Source organism: Oncorhynchus nerka, unplaced genomic scaffold (genome assembly GCF_034236695.1).
Source record: "Oncorhynchus nerka isolate Pitt River unplaced genomic scaffold, Oner_Uvic_2.0 unplaced_scaffold_3088, whole genome shotgun sequence".
NCBI lineage: Eukaryota > Metazoa > Chordata > Actinopteri > Salmoniformes > Salmonidae > Oncorhynchus > Oncorhynchus nerka.
The window spans coordinates 1,440-23,403 of record NW_027038210.1 but is presented as its reverse complement, the minus strand read 5'-3'; the positions used below and the strand labels follow the sequence as shown (position 1 = coordinate 23,403).

The following is a 21,964-nucleotide window of genomic DNA, read 5'->3' as shown; positions in this document are numbered from 1 at the left end:
CGAGTGCAGATGCGACCGCTCGCTCCAACCCGGAAGTTGTTGTTGTCCACATACTGTTGGTCATGTAGTGTGTATTGATAAACCTTGTACTGCAGTGAGCTAAATCAGAGTCACACAGAGTGATTCTTGGTGGTCTTAAACAAATCTACTTTGAAACAAAAGTATCCACCTCACACACATGGTTACGGGCTTAAAAATAGTCAGACACCTGCACCATGTCAGATATACAGTTGAAATGTATTACATTTTGAGTTTTCATCCTAATATTACACTTTATATAGATCACAGAAGACTGAAATATAACCAAACTGTTAGACATAGAAACACCAGATATTTTGTCAGTTAATTTTGTTTTAAACTAATTCTGAAAAAAGACATTCCACCATGAGGCCACTAGAGGGCGCTTTTGGTCATTGACTGCAGGAAAGGGCTACCTGACATATTGATCCGTGTGTTGATTGACCATCTCTATAGACCCATGCCTGGTGGTGTCACCTCCCTGTATGAACGAGGCAGACCGATACAGTCTGGAGGGTCTGAGGAACATCCACAGAGAGATGGATGACGACCAGGATGGCGGGATAGAGGTGGAGGAGAGCGTGGAGGTACGTAACCACGGAGGAGGGATTCAGGTGTGTTTTGATTGGACAACCGATGGTAGGGGTCTTTATTCAGTTACGTGCTGTGTGTATATCCTCGTCGACCAGTCAGTCAGTGTGTCTGTCTCATGATTCCTGTCCTGTTAGTTTGTTTAAGCCACAGACACCAGAACCCCTTTAAGTGAGTCCAGATTAGAAGTGTAGAATGTTGGACTGTTTGTCCCAGAACTCATCAGAATGTCATCCAGGGCTAGATGATCCATGGGATTGGGTTGCTGTTACCGCGGAGACGGGAGGGGAGGGTGGCTGACATTCCTGTTCCCATCACATGAAGAATCCAATTACAGCCAAGGATAGATTCCAAGATGGTGGAACGCACACACACACACACACACACACACACACACACACACACACACGACACACACACACCCAGTCTATTTTATCTCTAAACTAAAACGTCTTGGTCACTTACATCGGTGCACACAGTCACAAACTAATGTGGAAACACAAAGGTTAAGGATGTGTGAACTGTTTATTAGACACACAGACACAGTTGGTTAAGTGATCCACTGTGTGTGTTAGACATTTACACTTTTTAACATTAAGCTGCAAACTTTTCATAATCCTGTCTATTTTATCTCTAAACTAAAACGTCTTGGTCCTTATTATCGGTGTGTGTTGACAGTCGTCAAACTAATGTGTGTGTGTTCGAAGTGTTAAGGATGTGTGTCTGTTTATTAGACATGTGTGTTGTGTGTAGTTGGTTAAGTGTGTGTGTCCCTCTGTGTGTGTTGTGACATTGTGTGTCTGTGTGTAACATTAAGCTGCAAACTTTTCTCCTGTGTGTGTGTGTGTGTGTGTCTCTGTGTGTGTGTGTGTGTGTGTGTGTGTGTGTGTGTGTGTGTGTGTGTGTGTGTGTGTGTGTGTGTCTGTGTGTGTGTGTGTGTGTGTGTGTGTGTGTGTGTGTGTGTGTGTGTGTGTGTGTGTGTGTGTGTGTGTGTGTGTGTGTCGTGTGTCTGTGTGTGTGTGTGTGTCTGTGTGTGTGTGTGTCTCTGTGTGTGTGTGTGTGTGTGTGTGTGTCTGTGTGTGTGTGTGTGTGTCTGTGTGTGTGTGTGTGTCTGTGTGTGTGTGTGTGTGTGTGTGTGTGTGTGTGTGTGTGTGTGTGTGTGTGTGTGTGTCTCTGTGTGTGTGTGTGTGTGTGTGTGTCATCGTGGACATGTGTGTGCAGTGTGACCAACAAACACAGCAATCTTCACAGTGAGGACCAGCACATCACCATAGAGGAACTGTGGAGGGGCTGGAAGTTCTCAGAAGGTCGCTGTGTGTGTGATTGTGTGTGTGTTATTACATTCACAGTTTCTTCCTTACCAAACCCTCCCACCTTGTGTCACCCTTGTGTCTTGGCTGTGATCCCTCTCGAGGACTATGAAACCAGCCGACCAACAAACCAGCAATCTTCACAGAGCCCTCACTCTCTCCTATCCCCATCTGTGGAGGGGCTATTCCATCCCTGTCTGTCTGATTCCGCAATCTGTTATCCCATCCCAGTCTTCTATCCCCTCCCACCTCTCCTATCCCCTCTCTCGATCCCTCTCTATCCCCTCCTATCCCTCTCTCTCTAGCCCCATCTGATCCCCTCTCTCTATCCCATCCCACTCTCTCTATCCCCTCCCACTCTCTCTATCCCCATCTGACCTCCCCTCTCTCTATCCCCCCCACTCTCTCTATCCCCATCTGACCTCTATCCCCTCCCACTCTCTCTATCCCCATCTGACCTCCCCTCTCTCTATCCCCTCCCACTCTCTCTATCCCCATCTGACCTCCCCCTCTCTCTCCCTTCCTCTCCCTCCTCTCTCTATCTCCTCCCCTTCTCTCCCTTCCTCCCCCTCCTCCTCTCTCTATCCCCATCTGACCTCCCCTCTCTCTCCCTTCCTCCCCCTTCTCTCCCTTCCTCCCCCTCCCCCTCTCTCTATCCCCATCTGACCTCCCCTCTCTCTCCCTTCCTCCCCCTTCTCTCCCGTCCTCCCCTCCCCCTCTCTCTATCCCCTCCTCCTCTCTCTATCCCCATCTGACCTCCCCTCTCTCTCCCTTCCTCCCCCTTCTCTCCCTTCCTCCCCTCTGTCTCCTTCCTCCCCCTCCTCTCTCTATCCCCATCTGACCTCCCCTCCCCCCCCTCTCCCCCTTCCTCCCCCTTCTCTCCCTTCCTCCCCTCTCTCCCTTCCTCCCCCTCCTCCTCTCTCTATCCCCATCTGACCTCCCCCTCTCTCCCTTACTCCCCTTATCTCTCCCTTCCTACCCTCTCTCTCCCTTCCTCTCCTTCTCCCTCCCTTCATCCCCCTCCTCCTCTCTTTATCCCCCCCTCTCCCCCCTCTCCCCTTCCTACCCTCTCTCTCCCTTCCTCCCCCTCTCTCTCCCTTCCTCCTCCTCCTATCTCTATCCCCATCTGACCTCCCCTCTCTCTCCCTTCCTCCCCCTATCTCTATCCCCATCTGACCTCCCCTCTCTCTCTCCCTTCCTCCCCCTACTCTCCCTTCCTCCCCCTCTCTCCCTTCCTCCTCCTCCTCCTCTCTCTATCCCCATCTGACCTCCCCTCTCTCTCCCTTCCTCCCCCTCCTCCTCTCTCTATCCCCATCTGACCTCCCCCTCTCCCCCTCTCTCTATCCCTCCCCCTCTCTCCCTTCCTCCCCCTCCTCCTCTCTCTATCCCCATCTGACCTCCCCCTCTCTCCTTCCTACCCCCTCTCTCCCTTCCTCCCCCTCCTCTCTCTATCCCCTCCCCTCTCTCCCTTCCTCCCCCTCCTCCTCTCTCTATCCCCATCTGACCTCCCCCTCTCTCCCTTCCTACCCCCTCTCCCCCTCCCTCTCTCCCCCTCCTCCTCTCTCTATCAGTTCATAACTGGACTCAGGATGAGGTGTTGAGGTGGCTCAGGGAGTTTGTAGAGCTGCCTCAGTACGAGAAGAACTTTAAAGACTTCAGAGTCAACGGCAACACCCTCCCCAGGTGAGAACGGCCAATCAGAAACCTCAGAGAGGAACTTCCTGGTGGGCACAGCCAATCAGAAAGCTTCTTACTGAAAGTTACTGGCCAATCAGGTAACACACCCTAGTTACAATGTCCATTTGGTAGATTTTGAATCATTACTATACAATTACAAAAAAAAAGAAAGTTCCAATCAGAACACTTTAGTTTTCTCGTCTAATCAGAGCTGGTGTTATTGTGATGCGTGCAGGATAGCAGCCAATGATGAATAATATCAGAACAGAAAGAGAAACACAGTCAGAGCAATCAGCCAATGATGAATAATATCAGAACAGAAAGAGAAACACAGTCCAATCAGATGTAGAAAGATCCAATCAGAACACTCAGAGCTGGTGTTATTGTGATGCGTGCAGGATAGCAGCCAATGATGAATAATATCAGAACAGAAAGAGAAACACAGTCCAATCAGATGTAGAAAGATCCAATCAGAACACTCAGAGCTGGTGTTATTGTGATGCGGATGCAGGATAGCACAGCCAATGATGGAGAAAGATCCGTCAGAACAGTCAGAGCTAAGTGTCCAGCAGAATGATTAATAATATCAGAACAGAGGAACACAGTCCAATCAGATGGAGAAAGATCAATCAGAACAGGCTCTGGAGCTGGTGTGTTTGGTGCGTCCATGTCGCTGTGTGGAGACAGTCAACACAAGGCTCTGGACACACACACACACACACACACACACACACACACACACACACACACACACACACACACACACACACACACACACACACACACTTTGTGCATTTGCTCATGTCCACTGATTATATTGAAAAGCGCTAAACAAATTCCTCTCCTCCTTCTCTCTCCTCCTCCCCTCTCCTGGTCTTTCCTCTCCTCCCCCTCTCTCCTCTCTCCTCCTCCTCTCTTCTGCTCCTTCTCTTCTGCCCCCCTCTCTCCCCCTCTCTCTCCTCTTCTTTCTTCCCCCTCCCCTCTCCTGGTCTTTCCTCTCCTCCCCCTCTCTCCTCTCTCCTCCTCCTCTCTTCTGCTCCTTCCTCTCTCCTCCTCTCTCCTCCTTCTCTCTCCTGCTCCTTCCTCTCCTCCTTCTCTCTCCTCCTCCTCCTCCTCCTCCTCCTCCTCCTTCCTCTCCTCCTCCTTCTCTCTCCTCCTCCTCCTCCTCCTCCTCCTTCCTCTCCTCCTCCTTCTCTCTCCTCCTCCTCCTCCTCTCCTCCTTTAGGCCCACCCCATAACTACATGAAAGACTTGTTGCTGATAGTTTCTGTGATGATGGGTGTAGGAGGCTGCTGGTTCTCCCAGGTCCAGAACAAAGCTTCCAAAGTCCACATCTCCAAGATGATGAAGGACCTGGAGAGTCTGCAGAGTGCTGAGCTCAGCCTCAGAGAACTACAGGAACAGTGAGTGTCTATGACTGTGTGTGTATTGGGGGGGTTGTGTTTAAATGTTTCCTGATAATGTATGTATTTGTCCTGCTTACCTCCGTGTGTGTTTGCTGCTAACCTGTGTGTGTGTGTTTGTTGCTAACCTGTGTGTGTGTTTGTTGCTAACCTGTATGTGTGTTTGTTGCTAACCTGTGTGTGTGTTTGTTGCTAACCTGTGTGTGTGTTTGTTGCTAACCTGTGTGTGTGTTTGTTGCTAACCTGTGTGTGTGTTTGTTGCTAACCTGTGTGTGTGTTTGTTGCTAACCTGTGTGTGTGTTTGTTGCTAACCTGTGTGTGGTTGTTGCTAACCTGTATGTGTGTTTGTTGCTAACCTGTGTGTGTGTTTGTTGCTAACCTGTGTGTGTGTTTGTTGCTAACCTGTGTGTGTGTTTGTTGCTAACATGTGTGTGTGTTTGTTGCTAAACTGTATGTGTGTTTGTTGCTAACCTGTATGTGTGTTTGTTGCTAACCTGTGTGTGTGTTTGTTGCTAACCTGTGTGTGTGTTTGTTGCTAACCTGTATGTGTGGTTGTTGCTAACCTGTATGTGTGGTTGTTGCTAACCTGTATGTGTGTTTGTTGCTAACCTGTGTGTGTGGTTGTTGCTAACCTGTATGTGTGTTTGTTGCTAACCTGTGTGTGTGTTTGTTGCTAACCTGTGTGTGTGTTTGTTGCTAACCTGTGTGTGTGTTTGTTGCTAACATGTGTGTGTGTTTGTTGCTAATCTGTGTGTGTGTTTGTTGCTAACCTGTGTGTGGTTGTTGCTAACCTGTATGTGTGTTTGTTGCTAACCTGTGTGTGTGTTTGTTGCTAACCTGTATGTGTGTTTGTTGCTAACCTGTGTGTGTGTTTGTTGCTAACCTGTGTGTGTGTTTGTTGCTAACCTGTATGTGTGGTTGTTGCTAACCTGTGTGTGTGTTTGTTGCTAACCTGTGTGTGTGTTTGTTGCTAACCTGTGTGTGTGTTTGTTGCTAACCTGTATGTGTGTTTGTTGCTAACCTGTGTGTGTGGTTGTTGCTAACCTGTATGTGTGTTTGTTGCTAACCTGTATGTGTGGTTGTTGCTAACCTGTGTGTGTGTTTGTTGCTAACCTGTGTGTGTGTTTGTTGCTAACCTGTATGTGTGTTTGTTGCTAACCTGTATGTGTGGTTGTTGCTAACCTGTATGTGTGTTTGTTGCTAACCTGTGTGTGTGTTTGTTGCTAACCTGTGTGTGTGGTTGTTGCTAACCTGTATGTGTGTTTGTTGCTAACCTGTGTGTGTGGTTGTTGCTAACCTGTATGTGTGTTTGTTGCTAACCTGTGTGTGTGTTTGTTGCTAACCTGTATGTGTGTTTGTTGCTAACCTGTATGTGTGTTGTTGCTAACCTGTGTGTGTGTTTGTTGCTAACCTGTGTGTGTGTTTGTTGCTAACCTGTGTGTGTGTTTGTTGCTAACCTGTATGTGTGTTTGTTGCTAACCTGTATGTGTGGTTGTTGCTAACCTGTGTGTGTGTTTGTTGCTAACCTGTGTGTGTGTTTGTTGCTAGCCTGTGTGTGTGTTTGCTGCTAACCTGTGTGTGTGTTTGTTGCTAACCTGTGTGTGTGTTTGTTGCTAACGCGTGTCCCGTCCTGATAGGCTGGAACAGGCCCAGTATGTGTTTGTTGCTAACGCGTGCCCCGTCCTGATAGGCTGGAACAGGCCCAGTATGTGTTTGTTGCTAACGCGTGCCCCGTCCTGATAGGCTGGAACAGGCCCAGTATGTGTTTGTTGCTAACGCGTGCCCCGTCCTGATAGGCTGGAACAGGCCCAGTGTGTGTTTGTTGCTAACGCGTGCCCCGTCCTGATAGGCTGGAACAGGCCCAGTATGTGTTTGTTGCTAACACGTGCCCCGTCCTGATAGGCTGGAGCAGGCCCAGGAGGAGAAGCGTAACGTGACAGAGGAGAAACAGAACCTGGAGGAGAAGATGAGGGATGAGATCATGGGAGCCCAGGAGGAGGCGCACAGACTCCATCGGCTCAGAGCTGGAGCCGTCAGTCAACTGAGCAGACTGAGATACGCAGAGGAGGAGCTGGAGCAGGTAGAGAACCTTACCTTACGTTACCCTACCTAATCTTACCCTACCTAACCTTACCCTACCTAACCTTACCCTACCTAACCTTACCCTACCTAATCTTACCCTACCTAATCTTACCCTACCTAACCTTACCCTACCTTACCCTACCTAATCTTACCCTACCTAATCTTACCCTACCTAACCCTACCTAACCTAACTTAATCTTACCCTACCTAACCTTACCCTACCTAACCTAACCCTACCTAACCTAACCTAATCTTACTCTACCTAATCTTACCCTACCTAATCTTACCCTACCTAATCTTACCCTACCTAACCTTACCCTACCTAATCTTACCCTACCTAACCTTACCCTACCTAATCTTACCCTACCTAACCCTACCTAACCTAACCTAATCTTACCCTACCTAATCTTACCCTACCTAACCTTACCCTACCTAATCTTACCCTACCTAATCTTACCCTACCTAATCTTACCCTACCTAACCTTACCCTACCTAATCTTACCCTACCTAACCTTACCCTACCTAACCTTACCCTACCTAATCTTACCCTACCTAATCTTACCCTACCTAATCTTACCCTACCTAACCCTACCTAACCTAACCTAATCTTACCCTACCTAATCTTACCCTACCTAACCTTACCCTACCTAACCTTACCCTACCTAACCCTACCTAACCTAACCTAATCTTACCCTACCTAACCTTACCTTACCTTACCCTGCCTAACCTTTACCCCCCTGAACCCTACCTTTACCCTACCTAACCATACCCTACCTAACAACTGAGCAGACTTAGATATGCAGAGGAGGAGCTGGAGCAGGTAGAGAACCTTTACCTACCTACCCTGCCTAACCCTAACCTACCCTACCTAACCTTACCCTACCTAACCTAACCTTACCCTACCTAACCTTACCCTACCTAACCTTACCTTACCCTGCCTAACCTAACCTTGCCTACCTAACCTTACCCTACCTAACCCCTAACCTTACCCTACCTAACCTTACCCTACCTAACCTTACCCTACCTAACCTAACCTTACCCTACCTAACCTAACCTTACCCTACCCCATACCTACCTAACCTTACCCTACCTAACCTTACCTAACCTTACCCTACCTAACCTAACCCCCTACCTAACTTGCCCTACCTAACCTCTTACCCTACCTAACCATACCCTACCTAACCTTACCCTACCTAACGTTACCCTACCTAACCTTACCCTAACCTAACCTTACCCTACCTAACCTTACCCTACCTAACCTTACCCTACCTAACCTTACCCTACCTAACCTAACCTTACCCTACCTAACCATACCCTACCTAACCTTACCCTACCTAACCTTACCCTACCTAACCTAACCTTACCCTACCTAACCATACCCTACCTAACCTTACCCTACCTAACCTTACCCTACCTAACCTTACCCTACCTAATCTTACCCTACCTAATCTTACCCTACCTAACCTTACCCTACCTAACCTTACCCTACCTAATCTTACCCTACCTAACCTTACCCTACCTAACCTTACCCTACCTAACCCTACCTAACCTAACCTAATCTTACCCTACCTAATCTTACCCTACCTAACCTAACCTAATCTTACCCTACCTAATCTTACCCTACCTAACCTTACCCTACCTAACCTTACCCCTACCTAACCCTACCTAACCTAACCCTAATCTTACCCTACCTAACTTACCTTACCTTACCCTGCCTAACCTTACCTTACCCTGCCTAACCCTACCTTACCCTACCTAACCATACCCCTACCCCAACTGAGCCCTGCTTAGATATGCAGAGGAGGAGCTGGAGCAGGTAGAGAACCTTACCTAACCTTACCCTGTAACCTAACCTTACCCTACCTAACCTTACCCCTACCTAACCTACCCTACCTAACCTACCCTGCCTAACCTTAACCTGCCTACCTAACCTTACCCTACCCAACCTTACCCTACCTAACCTTTACCCTGCCTAACATGCCCTTACCTTACCTAACCTAACCTACCTAACCCTAACTTACCCTGCCTAACCATGCCCTATCTTACCTTTACCCTAACCTTACCCTACCTAACCTACCTAACCCCCTACCTCTTACCCTTTACCTTACCTTATTAGCCTTACCCTACCTACCTGGCCTGAACTTGCCCTGCCTAACCTATACCTGGCCTTACCCTACCTGACCTTACCTAACCTGCCTGGCACCTACCTAACCATACCCTACCTAACCTACCCTACCTAACCCTACCTACCCTACCTAACCTGATCCCTTAACCTTACCCTACCTAACCTTACCCTTAACCTGACCCATCCTACCTAACCATACCCTACCTAACCTTACCCTACCTAACTTTACCCTACCTCCTTACCCTACCTTACCTTTTACCCCCTACCTAACCATACCTACCTTGCCCTACCTAACCTAACCTTACCCTACCTAACCATACCCTACCTAACCTTACCCTACCTAACCTTACCCCTAACCTAACCTTACCCTACCTCCTTACCCTACCTAACCTAACCCTGCCCTAACCTCCCCTGCCTAACCTAACCTTACCCTACCTAACCAGTGCCCTGCCTAACCTAACCTTTCCTGCCTAACCTTACCCTACCTCCCAACCTTACCCTACCTAACCTTACCCTACCTAACCTAACCCTACCTACCTAACCTTACCCTACCAACTTACCCTACCTAACCTTACCCTACCTAACCCAACCTTACCCTACCTAACCTTACCCTACCTAACCTAACCTTACCAAACCTAACCTTACCCTACCTAATCTAACTTACCTAACCTTACCCTACCTAACTTTACCTATCCTAACAACTGAGCAGACTGAGATACGCAGAGGAGGAGCTGGAGCAGGTAGAGAACCTAACCTTACCTTACCCTACTTAACCTTACCCTGTCTTACTTTACCTAACCTTACCCTATCTTACTTTACCTAACCATACCCTATCTTACTTTACCTAACCTTACCCTACCTAACCTTACCCTACTTAACATTACCCTACCTAACCTTACCCTATCTTACATTACATTACATTTACATTTAAGTCATTTAGCAGACGCTCTTATCCAGAGCGACTTACTTTACCTAACCTTACCCTATCTTACTTTACCTAACCTTACCCTATCTTACTTTACCTAACCATACCCTATCTTACTTTACCTAACCTAACCTTACCCTACCTAACCATACCCTATCTTACTTTACCTAACCTTACCCTATCTTACTTTACCTAACCTTACCCTATCTTACATTACCTAACCTTACCCTATCTTACCCTACCTAACCTTACCCTATCTTACTTTACCTAAACTTACCCTATCTTACTTTACCTAAACTTACCCTATCTTACTTTACCTAACCTTACCCTACCTAACCTTACCCTATCTTACTTTATCTAACCTTACCCTACCTAACCTTACCTAACCTTACCCTATCTTACTTTACCTAACCTTACCCTACCTAACCTTACCCTATCTTACTTTACCTAACCTTACCCTACCTAACCTTACCCTATCTTACCCTACCTAACCTTACCCCATCTTACTTTATCTAACCTTACCCTACCTAATCTTACCCCATCTTAATCTTACCCCCATCTTACTTTACCTAACCTTACCCTACCTAACCTTACCTAACTTACCCTATCTTACCCTACCTAACCTTACCCTATCTTACCCTACCTAACCTTACCCTATCTTACCCTACCTTACCCTACCCTACCTAACCCTACCTAACCTTAGCCTTACCTTACCCTACCTAACCTAACCCTACCTAAACTTACCTTTACCTACCTAACCTAACCTGACCCTACCCTACCTAACCCCCTGCCTACCTAACAACCCTACCTAACCCCTACCTAACCTAACCGTGCCCTACCTAACCCCAACCCTACCTAACCCTACCTAACCTAACCTGAGCCCTACCTGCCTTACCCTACCTAACCTTACCCTACCTTACCCTACCTAACCTAACCCTTTACCCTACCCTACCCTACATAACCTAACCCTACCTAACCTAACCCTACCTAACCTTACCCTACCTAACCCTACCTAACCTAACCCTACCTTACCCTACCTAACCCTTTTTTACCTAACCCTACCTACCTAACCCTACCTTACCCTACTAACCTTACCCTACCTAACGCTACCTAACCCTACCTAACCTGGCCCTACCTAACCTAACCCTACCTAACCTAACCCTACCTAACCTTACCCTACCTAACCCTACCTAACCTAACCCTACCTTACCCTACCTAACCTTACCCTACCTAACCCAGCCCTACCTAACCCTACCTTACCCTACTAACCTTACCTTCGCTAACTCTAATTCAAACTGAAGCAAGTCCACAGTGTAGGAAACAATATCAGTATTGGCTCAAAGCTGGTGGTAAAAATGGTCCATCCATCAATCAAAACCTCTAAACGATTCCTTCTCCTGTGTGTGTTTGTGTGTGTGTGTGCATGCTTGTGTGTGTGTGACTGTGCATGCATGTGTGTGCATTTGTGTGTGTGTGTGTGTATCTAGGTTCGGGGAGCATTGAAGAAGGCAGAGAAGGACATGATGGCGTACTGGTCTGTCCCGGAGGCCCTACAGCTCTGGCTACAGCTGACCCACGAGGTGGAGGTGCAGTACTACAACATCAAGAAGCACAGCGCTGAGCTGCAGCTCAACACAGCCAAGGAGGAGGTAGGAGTCTACTGATTAGTTGGTTGGTTGGTGGATTAGTTGAGTGGGTGGTTGTTGGATTAGTTGGTTGGTGGATTAGTTGGTTGGTGGATTAGTTGGTTGGTTGGTTAATTGGTTGGTTGGTGGATTAGTTGATTGGTTGGTTGGTGGATTAGTTGGTTGGTTGGTTGGTGGATTAGTTGGTTGGTTGGTTGGTTGGTTGGTGGATTAGTTGTTTGGTTGGTGGATTAGTTGGTTGGTTGGTTGGTGGATTAGTTGATTGGTTGGTTGGTGGATTAGTTGTTTGGTTGGTTGTTGGATTAGTTGGTTGTTGGATTAGTTGGTTGGTGGATTAGTTGGTTGGTGGATTAGTTGGTTGGTGGATTAGTTGGTTGGTTGGTTAATTGGTTGGTTGGTGGATTAGTTGGTTGGTGGATTAGTTGGTTGGTTGGTTAATTGGTTGGTTGGTGGATTAGTTGATTGGTTGGTTGGTTAATTGGATTAGTTGATTGGTTGGTTGGTGGATTAGTTGGTTGGTTGGTTGGTTGGTGGATTAGTTGGTTGGTTGGTTGGTTGGTGGATTAGTTGGTTGATTGGTTGGTGGATTAGTTGGTTGGTTGGTTGGTGGATTAGTTGGTTGGTTGGTTGGTGGATTAGTTGATTGGTTGGTGGATTAGTTGGTTGGTTGGTGGATTAGTTGATCCGTTGGTTGGTTGGTTGGTGGATTAGTTGGTTGGTTGGTTGGTTAGTTGGTGGATTAGTTGGTTGGTTGGTGGATTAGTTGATCCGTTGGTTGATTGGTTGGTGCATTAGTTGGTTGATTGGTGCATTAGTTGGTTGGTTGGTGCATTAGTTGGTTGATTGGTGCATTAGTTGGTTGATTGGTGGATTAGTTGGTTGGTTGGTTGGTTGGTTGGTTGGTTGGTTGGTGCATTAGTTGGTTGATTGGTGCATTAGTTGGTTGATTGGTGGATTAGTTGGTTGGTTGGTTGGTGCATTAGTTGGTTGGTTGGTGCATTAGTTGGTTGATTGGTGCATTAGTTGGTTGATTGGTCCAATACTACAACGTCAAGAAGCACAGTGCTGAGCTGCAGCTGGCCACTGCTGAGGAGGAGGTAGGAGAGAGACGTAAACCAATCAATCCGTTTATTGATTCATCAACTGATTGATTTACTTTCACTGACTTCACGTAGGAAGAAAGAACATAGGGGCTGTAATTAACCCCTGGTGTGGACATGACCAGGATAATAAACAAGTCATCTGTCCTCCATATTAACCCCTGGTGTGGACATGACCAGGATAATGCATTAAACAAGTCATATATCCTCCATATTAACCCCTGGTGTGGACATGACCAGGATAATGCATTAAACACATGACCAGGATAATGCATTAAACAAGTCATCTGTCCTCCATATTAACCCCTGGTGTGGACATGACCAGGATAATGCATTAAACAAGTCATCTATCCTCCATATTAACCCCTGGTGTGGACATGACCAGGATAATGCATTAAACTAGTCATCTATCCTCCATATTAACCCCTGGTGTGGACATGACCAGGATAATGCATTAAACAAGTCATCTATCCTCCATATTAACCCCTGGTGTGGACATGACCATGATAATGCATTAAACTATTCATCTATCCTCCATATTAACCCCTGGTGTGGACATGACCATGAGGATGTGACCTAATGCATTAAACAAGTCATCTATCCTCCATATTAACCCCTGGTGTGGACATGACCAGGAGGATGTGACCCATCAAACTATTAACCCCTGGTGTGGACATGACCAGGAGGATGTGACCTCATATTAACCCCTGGTGTGGACATGACCAGGAGGATGTGACCTCATATTAACCCCTGGTATGGACATGACTAGGAGGATGTGACCTCATATTAACCCCTTGGTCTGTGTATATCCTGTCCAGGCAGAAAAGATCAAGAAGAAGAGGAGTTCCCTCATGGGGACGTTCCACGTGGCTCACAGCTCCTCACTGGACGATGTTGACACCAAGATCCTGGAGGCCAAGTGAGAGAGAGAGAGAGAGAGACACACACACATTTTTCTATCCTCGTGGGGACCTAAAAATGGATTTCCATTCAAAATAATATTTTTCCTAACCTTAACCCCTAAGCTTAAAATAGCAGGTCCCCACGAGGATAGAAGAACAAGATCTCACACACACACACACACACACACACACACACACACACACACACACACACACACACACACACACACACACACACACACACACACACACACACACACACACACACAGTGTTAATTTAGTCAACAATAACTATGACAAAAAATAGTTAATACTTGTCAGCAACCTATTTTTCCTGACTGAAACTATGATGATAACGAGACCAGATGCCCTGGAGAAAAAACCCATAACTGTAACATTACTTTTAGTTTAGAAACTAGAAACCATGGTTACTCTCTTACTTACATTGTAACTAACCTCAACTAGAAACCATGGTTACTCTCTTACTTACATTGTAACTAACCTCAACTAGAAACCATGGTTACTCTCTTACTTACATTGTAACTAACCTCAACTAGAAACCATGGTTACTCTCTTACTTACATTGTAACTAACCTCAACTAGAAACCATGGTTACTCTCTTACTTACATTGTAACTAACCTCAACTAGAAACCATGGTTACTCTCTTACTTACATTGTAACTAACCTCAACTAGAAACCATGGTTACTCTCTTACTTACATTGTAACTAACCTCAACTAGAAACCTTGTTTACTCTCTTACTTACATTGTAACTAACCTCAACTAGAAACCATGGTTACTCTCTTACTTACATTGTAACTAACCTCAACTAGAAACCATGGTTACTCTCTTACTTACATTGTAACTAACCTCAACTAGAAACCTTGTTTACTCTCTTACTTACATTGTAACTAACCTCAACTAGAAACCATGGTTACTCTCTTACTTACATTGTAACTAACCTCAACTAGAAACCTTGTTTACTCTCTTACTTACATTGTAACTAACCTCAACTAGAAACCTTGTTTACTCTCTTACTTACATTGTAACTAACCTCAACTAGAAACCTTGTTTACTCTCTTACTTACATTGTAACTAACCTCAACTAGAAACCTTGTTTACTCTCTTACTTACATTGTAACTAACCTCAACTAGAAACCATGGTTACTCTCTTACTTACATTGTAACTAACCTCAACTAGAAACCTTGTTTACTCTCTTACTTACATTGTAACTAACCTCAACTAGAAACCTTGTTTACTCTCTTACTTACATTGTAACTAACCTCAACTAGAAACCATGGTTACTCTCTTACTTACATTGTAACTAACCTCAACTAGAAACCTTGTTTACTCTCTTACTTACATTGTAACTAACCTCAACTAGAAACCTTGTTTACTCTCTTACTTACATTGTAACTAACCTCAACTAGAAACCTTGTTTACTCTCTTACTTACATTGAGGCTATTTTCTGATTTGATAACATCAGAAGCTCAATTTTCCCATGTTGTGCTGTTGTTCATTCATCTGTGCCAACGGTCCACAACTGTGAGTTGCAGTTGGTTTTTGTGACGGAGTTGACGTGGGTTTTGTGGCGGATTTGACGGGGTTTTTGTGGCGGAGTTGACATGGTTTTTGTGACGGAGTTGACGTGGTTTTTGTGATGGAGTTGACATGTTTTTTTGTGATGGAGTTGACATGGTTTTTGTGACGGAGTTGACATGTTTTTTTATGACGGAGTTGACGTGTTTTTTTGTGACGGAGTTGACGTGTTTTTTTGTGACGGAGTTGACGTGTTTTTTTGTGACGGAGTTGACGTGGTTTTTGTGACGGAGTTGAGGTGGGTTTTTGTGACGGAGTTGAGGTGGGTTTTTGTGACGGAGTTGACGTGAGTTTTTGTGACGGAGTTGACGTGTTTTTTTGTGACGGAGTTGAGGTGGGTTTTTGTGACGGAGTTGACGTGTTTTTTTGTGACGGAGTTGACGTGTTTTTTTGTGACGGAGCTGACGTGTTTTTTTTTGTGACGGAGTTGACGCGTTCTTTTGTGACGGAGTTGACGCGGTTTTTGTGACGGAGTTGATGCGTTTTTTTGTGACGGAGTTGTGTCGTTGTGTCACGGTAACATACTAAACTAATGTCTGTTGTGTTGACATAGCTTACTATCTTATAACAGTCTGCACCTGTGTGTTGGATCACAGGAACGCCCTACCAGACGTTAACTAGCTGACGCAGACTGTGCTTTTGACCTCCCTCACAGGAACGCCCTATCAGAAGTCACGGCCTGCCTACGGGAGCGTCTCCACCGCTGGCAACAGATAGAGCGTCTGTGTGGTTTCCCTCTCCTCAGGAACTCTGGCCTGGCCAGCCTGACAGCCACGCTGTATTCAGACTCTAACTGGGTGGCGATGCCCAGGGTGTCTGTACCCACTTTCCCTTCCTGTCATGAAACAATACAAGGCTCTCTGGAGGATCTGATGGAAGACCCTCAGCATCCATCTTAGGTAGGTTATAGCAATCAGTCGCTCAGTTGGTCAATATAACGAGACTATAATAGGGTCATTATTAAGGAGACGTGTTTATGCAAACAGATTTACAGCACGGTGAGTGTATGTTTATGGGATCACCGTGGTAATCAATCTCATGCCCATAACTAGTCAAGGGCCTGACGATTAGTTCACACGTTGAATCAGGTGCTAGCTCTGGAATAGATCAAACACATGGAAGGGCTGGGGGTAGTAAGGAGAGGTTTGGAACGGCTGGGGGTAGTAAGGAGAGGTTTGGAACGGCTGGGGGTAGTAAGGAGAGGTTTGGAACAGCTGGGGGTCCTGAGGAGAGGTTTGGAACGGCTGGGGATAGTAAGGAGAGGTTTGGAACGGCTGGGGGTAGCAAGGAGAGGTTTGGAACGGCTGGGGGTAGTAAGGAGAGGTTTGGAACGGCTGGGGGTAGTAAGGAGAGGTTTGGAACAGCTGGGGGTCCTGAGGAGAGGTTTGGAACGGCTGGGGGTAGTAAGGAGAGGTTTGGAACGGCTGGGGGGTAGTAAGGAGAGGTTTGGAACGGCTGGGGGTAGTAAGGAGAGGTTTGGAACGGCTGGGGGTAGTAAGGAGAGGTTTGGAACGGCTGGGGGTAGTAAGGAGAGGTTTGGAACGGCTGGGGGTAGTAAGGAGAGGTTTGGAACAGCTGGGGGTCCTGAGGAGAGGTTTGGAACGGCTGGGGGTAGTAAGGAGAGGTTTGGAACGGCTGGGGAGGGTAAGGAGAGGTTTGGAACAGCTGGGGGTCCTGAGGAGAGGTTTGGAACGGCTGGGGGTAGTAAGGAGAGGTTTGGAACGGCTGGGGGTAGTAGGGAGAGGTTTGGAACAGCTGGGGGTCCTGAGGAGAGGTTTGGAACGGCTGGGGGTAGTAAGGAGAGGTTTGGAACGGCTGGGGGTAGTAAGGAGAGGTTTGGAACGGCTGGGGGTAGTAAGGAGAGGTTTGGAACGGCTGGGGGTAGTAAGGAGAGGTTTGGAACGGCTGGGGGTAGTAAGGAGAGGTTTGGAACAGCTGGGGGTCCTGAGGAGAGGTGTGGAACGGCTGGGGTTGTAAGGAGGGTTTGGAACGGCTGGGGGTAGTAAGGAGAGGTTTGGAACTGAGTAAGGAGAGGTTTGGAACAGCTGGGGGTCCTGAGGAGAGGTTTGGAACGGCTGGGGGTAGTAAGGAGAGGTTTGGAACGGCTGGGGGTAGTAAGGAGAGGTTTGGAACAGCTGGGGGTCCTGAGGAGAGGTTTGGATCGGCTGGGGGTAGTAAGGAGAGGTTTGGAACGGCTGGGGGTAGTAAGGAGAGGTTTGGAACAGCTGGGGTCCTGAGGAGAGGTTTGGAACGGCTGGGGGTAGTAAGAGGAGGTTTGGAACGGCTGGGGGTAGTAAGGAGAGGTTTGGAACGGCTGGGGGTAGTAAGGAGAGGTTTGGAACGGCTGGGGGTAGTAAGGAGAGGTTTGGAACGGCTGGGGGTAGTAAGGAGAGGTTTGGAACAGCTGGGGGTCCTGAGGAGAGGTGTGGAACGGCTGGGGTTGTAAGGAGAGGTTTGGAACGGCTGGGGGTAGTAAGGAGAGGTTTGGAACGGCTGGGGGTCCTGAGGAGAGGTTTGGAACGGCTGGGGGTTGTAAGGAGAGGTTTGGAACGGCTGGGGTTGTAAGGAGAGGTTTGGAAACGTGGGGGTAGTAAGGAGAGGTTTGGAACAGCTGGGGGTCCTGAGGAGAGGTTTGGAACAGCTGGGGGTCCTGAGGAGAGGTTTGGAACGGCTGGGGGTAGTAAGGAGAGGTTTGGAACAGCTGGGGGTCCTGAGGAGAGGTTTGGAACAGCTGGGGGTCCTGAGGAGAGGTTTGGAACGGCGGCTGGGGGTCCTGAGGAGAGGTTTGGAACGGCTGGGGGTTGTAAGGAGAGGTTTGGAACAGCTGGGGGTCCTGAGGAGAGGTTTGGAACGCTGGGGGTAGTAAGGAGAGGTTTGGAACAGCTGGGGGTCCTGAGGAGAGGTTTGGAACGGCTGGGGTAGTAAGGAGAGGTTTGGAACAGCTGGGGGTCCTGAGGAGAGGTTTGGAACGGCTGGGGTAGTCCTGAGGAGAGGTTTGGAACGGCTGGGGGTTGTAAGGAGAGGTTTGGAACGGCTGGGGTAGTAAGGAGAGAGGTTTGGAACGCTGGGGTAGTAAGGAGTAGGAGGGTTTGGAACAGCTGGGGTCCTGAGGAGAGGTTTGGAACCTGGGGTCCTGAGGAGAGGTTTGGAACGGCTGGGGGTCCTGAGGAGAGGTTTGGAACGGCTGGGGTAGTAAGGAGAGGTTTGGAACGGCTGGGGGTCCTGAGGAGAGGTTTGGAACAGCTGGGGGTCCTGAGGAGAGGTTTGGAACGGCTGGTAAGGTCCTGCGGAGAGGTTTGGAACGGCTGGGGGTCCTGAGGAGAGGTTTGGAACGGCTGGGGTCCTGGAGGAGAGGTTTGGAACGGCTGGGGGTCCTGAGGAGAGGTTTGGAACGGCTGGGGGTCCTGAGGAGAGGTTTGGAACAGCTGGGGGTCCTGTAGGAGAGGTTTGGAACGGCTGGGGGTCCTGAGGAGAGGTTTGGAACGGCTGGGGTCCTGAGGAGAGGTTTGGAACGGCTGGGGTCCTGAGGAGAGGTTTGGAACGGCTGGGGGTCCTGAGGAGAGGTTTGGAACAGCTGGGGGTCCTGAGGAGAGGTTTGGAACCTGGGGGTAGTAAGAGAGGTTTGGAACGGCTGGGGTCCTGAGGAGAGGTTTGGAACGGCTGGGGGTCCTGAGGAGAGGTTTGGAACGGCTGGGGGTCCTGAGGAGAGGTTTGGAATGGCTGGGGGTCCTGAGGAGAGGTTTGGAACGGCTGGGGTCCTGAGGGAGGGTTTGGAACGGCTGGGGGTCCTGAGGAGAAGTGTGGAACAGCTGGGGGTAGTAAGGAGAGGTTTGGAACAGCTGGGGGTCCTGAGGAGAAGTGTGGAACAGCTGGGGGTAGTAAGGAGAGGTTTGGAACGGCTGGGGTCCTGAGGAGAAGTGTGGAACGGCTGGGGGTAGTAAGGAGAGGTTTGGAACGGCTGGGGTCCTGAGGAGAGGTTTGGAACGGCTGGGGGTTGTAAGGAGAGGTTTGGAACGGCTGGGGTTGTAAGGAGAGGTTTGGAACGGCTGGGGTTGTAAGGAGAGGTTGGGAACGGCTGGGGGTCCTGAGGAGAGATTGGGAATGGCTGGGGGTCCTGAGGAGAGATTGGGAACGGCTGGGGGTCCTGAGGAGAAGTGTGGAACGGCTGGGGGTCCTGAGGAGAGATTGGGAATGGCTGGGGGTCCTGAGGAGAGATTGGGAAAGGCTGGGGGTCCTGAGGAGAAGTGTGGAACGGCTGGGGGTCCTGAGGAGAGATTGGGAATGGCTGGGGTCCTGAGGAGAGATTGGGAACGGCTGGGGTCCTGAGGAGAGATTGGGAACGGCTGGGGTCCTGAGGAGAGATTGGGAATGGCTGGGGGTCCTGAGGAGAGGTTGGGAACGGCTAGTTGTCCTGAGGAGAGGTTGGGAACAGCTAGTTGTCCTGAGGAGAGGTTGGGAACAGCTAGTTGTCCTGAGGAGAGGTTGGAGAACCACTGCCATACCTGATTCAAGGTATAAGTGATTAGCTGCTAATGGAATCAGGTTTAGTTTTATTTTTGCGAGGTTTTCCATTAATTCCCCAATATTGTCCCCAGAATTTGTCCCACATTTTTCTAAGATTTACAAAAAAGTTATGGGGAATGTTCACTTCCCTTTGCAACCCTAGTTCCACCAATGAAGCGCTCCCCTCGCTCTCGTGGCTCTACCTCCACCGTGTGTCGTCAACGGCGTTCTGGACATGCCTCCTCTTCCTCTTCCTCATCCTCCTACTCTGAACCTGATATCCTGATCCCTATCCACACCACGCTCCCCTGCTTCGAGGAAGAGGAGCAGATCTTCATCAACGCCCAGTGGAGGGGTGAGTCGCACAATTTCAATTCAGTAAATTTAGGAAATAAACTGAAGTTCCAACTCGGATTCCAATTTTCTACAATGCTTCTCTGTGTCCACAGATTACAAGGTGATTCACTGTGACACTTACAGTATTTTCAATGTATGATTGAAACTTTGTGAACCTTGATGGAATATTTGTCTCTCTATATCTTTTCCTCTCTCTCCCTCTCACTCTCCCTCCCTTCCCCTCTCCCCCTCTCTCTCCCTCTCCCCCCTCTCTCCCTCTCTCTCTCCTTCTCTCTACAGAGATTCTCAGGTCATTTATTCTGACAGGACCCCTCCTCTCAGCAGAAGGTCATCAGAACCTTCCGGAACGGAATCCCCGTTTGTAAGATATCTAGAGAAGAACTGGAAGCTTCCTTGGATGAAGCCACATTGAAGACATCATCTAAAGACGAGCCGGACTCTTCTTCTGTGGACAACACTGCTCCAAGGAAAATGCAAAGAGTCAAAAGTGAGACTTCCATGGACCCCCCCGCCGACGCAGCAGCCAAAAAGGTATTGGGTCGTTCGATGGACAACGTCTCAAGGAAGTCATTCAGAGATGAGTGTCACGAGGTTCCGTTGAGACTCACGTCTCAAAGAAGAGGTCTCTTCTATCTACAGACATGATCGGTGTGTCTTTGGACACCGGCTCCAGGCAGATGATGAGAGAGAGCAGGGGAGAAGCCTCATTCAACAACTCCATGAGAGGAAGACCCAGAGAAGAAATGGTGGCGGCCGTTGGAACCCCAACGAGAAGGATATCCCGAGAGGAGGTGGACTTCTTAGCCGACAGCGCTCAGAGGAGGATGGCGTGGCCAGAGACAAACTGACCCTTCATCTGGACAGCAACTCTTCTCACAAGATGCTCAGGAAGAAGATGGAGTTCCCAGTGGAACCACCATCTGCCGCCACGAGGAAGATATCGATAGACGAACACCATGAGATGTGCTCTTACACTAGCAGACGAACAAACAGCGATAAGGTTGACAGATCCATAGACACTCCCACTGGGAAGATCTGGCCCGGACAGGGTCGACAGTACCCCAGAAATCCCTAAACGGAGGATATCCAGGGAGGAGTATGCGGGGTCGTCCCAGTTGGGTCACGATCCCCAGGTTTTGGATTGGGGTCAGTTCGGACAACCTGACCTCACCTTGTCCACACCATGGAAACAAACCCAGACCCCTGACCCTTATACCTCCGACCACCTGACCGAACTGGTGTATGACGGTATTCTGGAGAAGTCCTGTATCGCCCCAGCAACGACCCCTGACCTGCCCTAGAGGATCACGGAAGGAAGAGAGCGAGAAGGAATCCTCCTGTTCCGCCCCCGAGGAGCAGCCGGTCCCTAAACACGTTGCCCCCGGAGATGAGAGGCGAAAGGCACCAAAAGGACAAAGACAAAAGCACGAAGTCGTCCAAACTCAAGAGCCTTTTTAAGAAGAGGAAAGATCATACCCCAGAACTGCCACAAGGGGGCCTGAACAATCTCTGACTGTTAACTGGAATTTAAACACTTTTTTAAATGTAAATTCTTGAACCAGGAAGTTTCTTGAGGTTATGAAACTCTGGATAAGACCTCAGCCAGGAAAAGCTGAGAGGAAACATGAACATTGGTCTTATAGATTTGATTTTTCTAAAAAAACGACACGGACTGTTTGGCTGGGATTACATGTTTGAAAGAAAAAAACATGAGCAATAGGATT

At 48.3% G+C, this 21,964-nt stretch overlaps 1 pseudogene; it reads left to right on the top strand.

Annotated features, from left to right (window-relative positions):
• The first annotated feature begins 474 nt into the window (after positions 1-474).
• LOC135566858 (stromal interaction molecule 2-like) lies at positions 475-21,753 on the top strand (annotated as a pseudogene).
• The last annotated feature ends 211 nt before the right edge of the window (positions 21,754-21,964 follow it).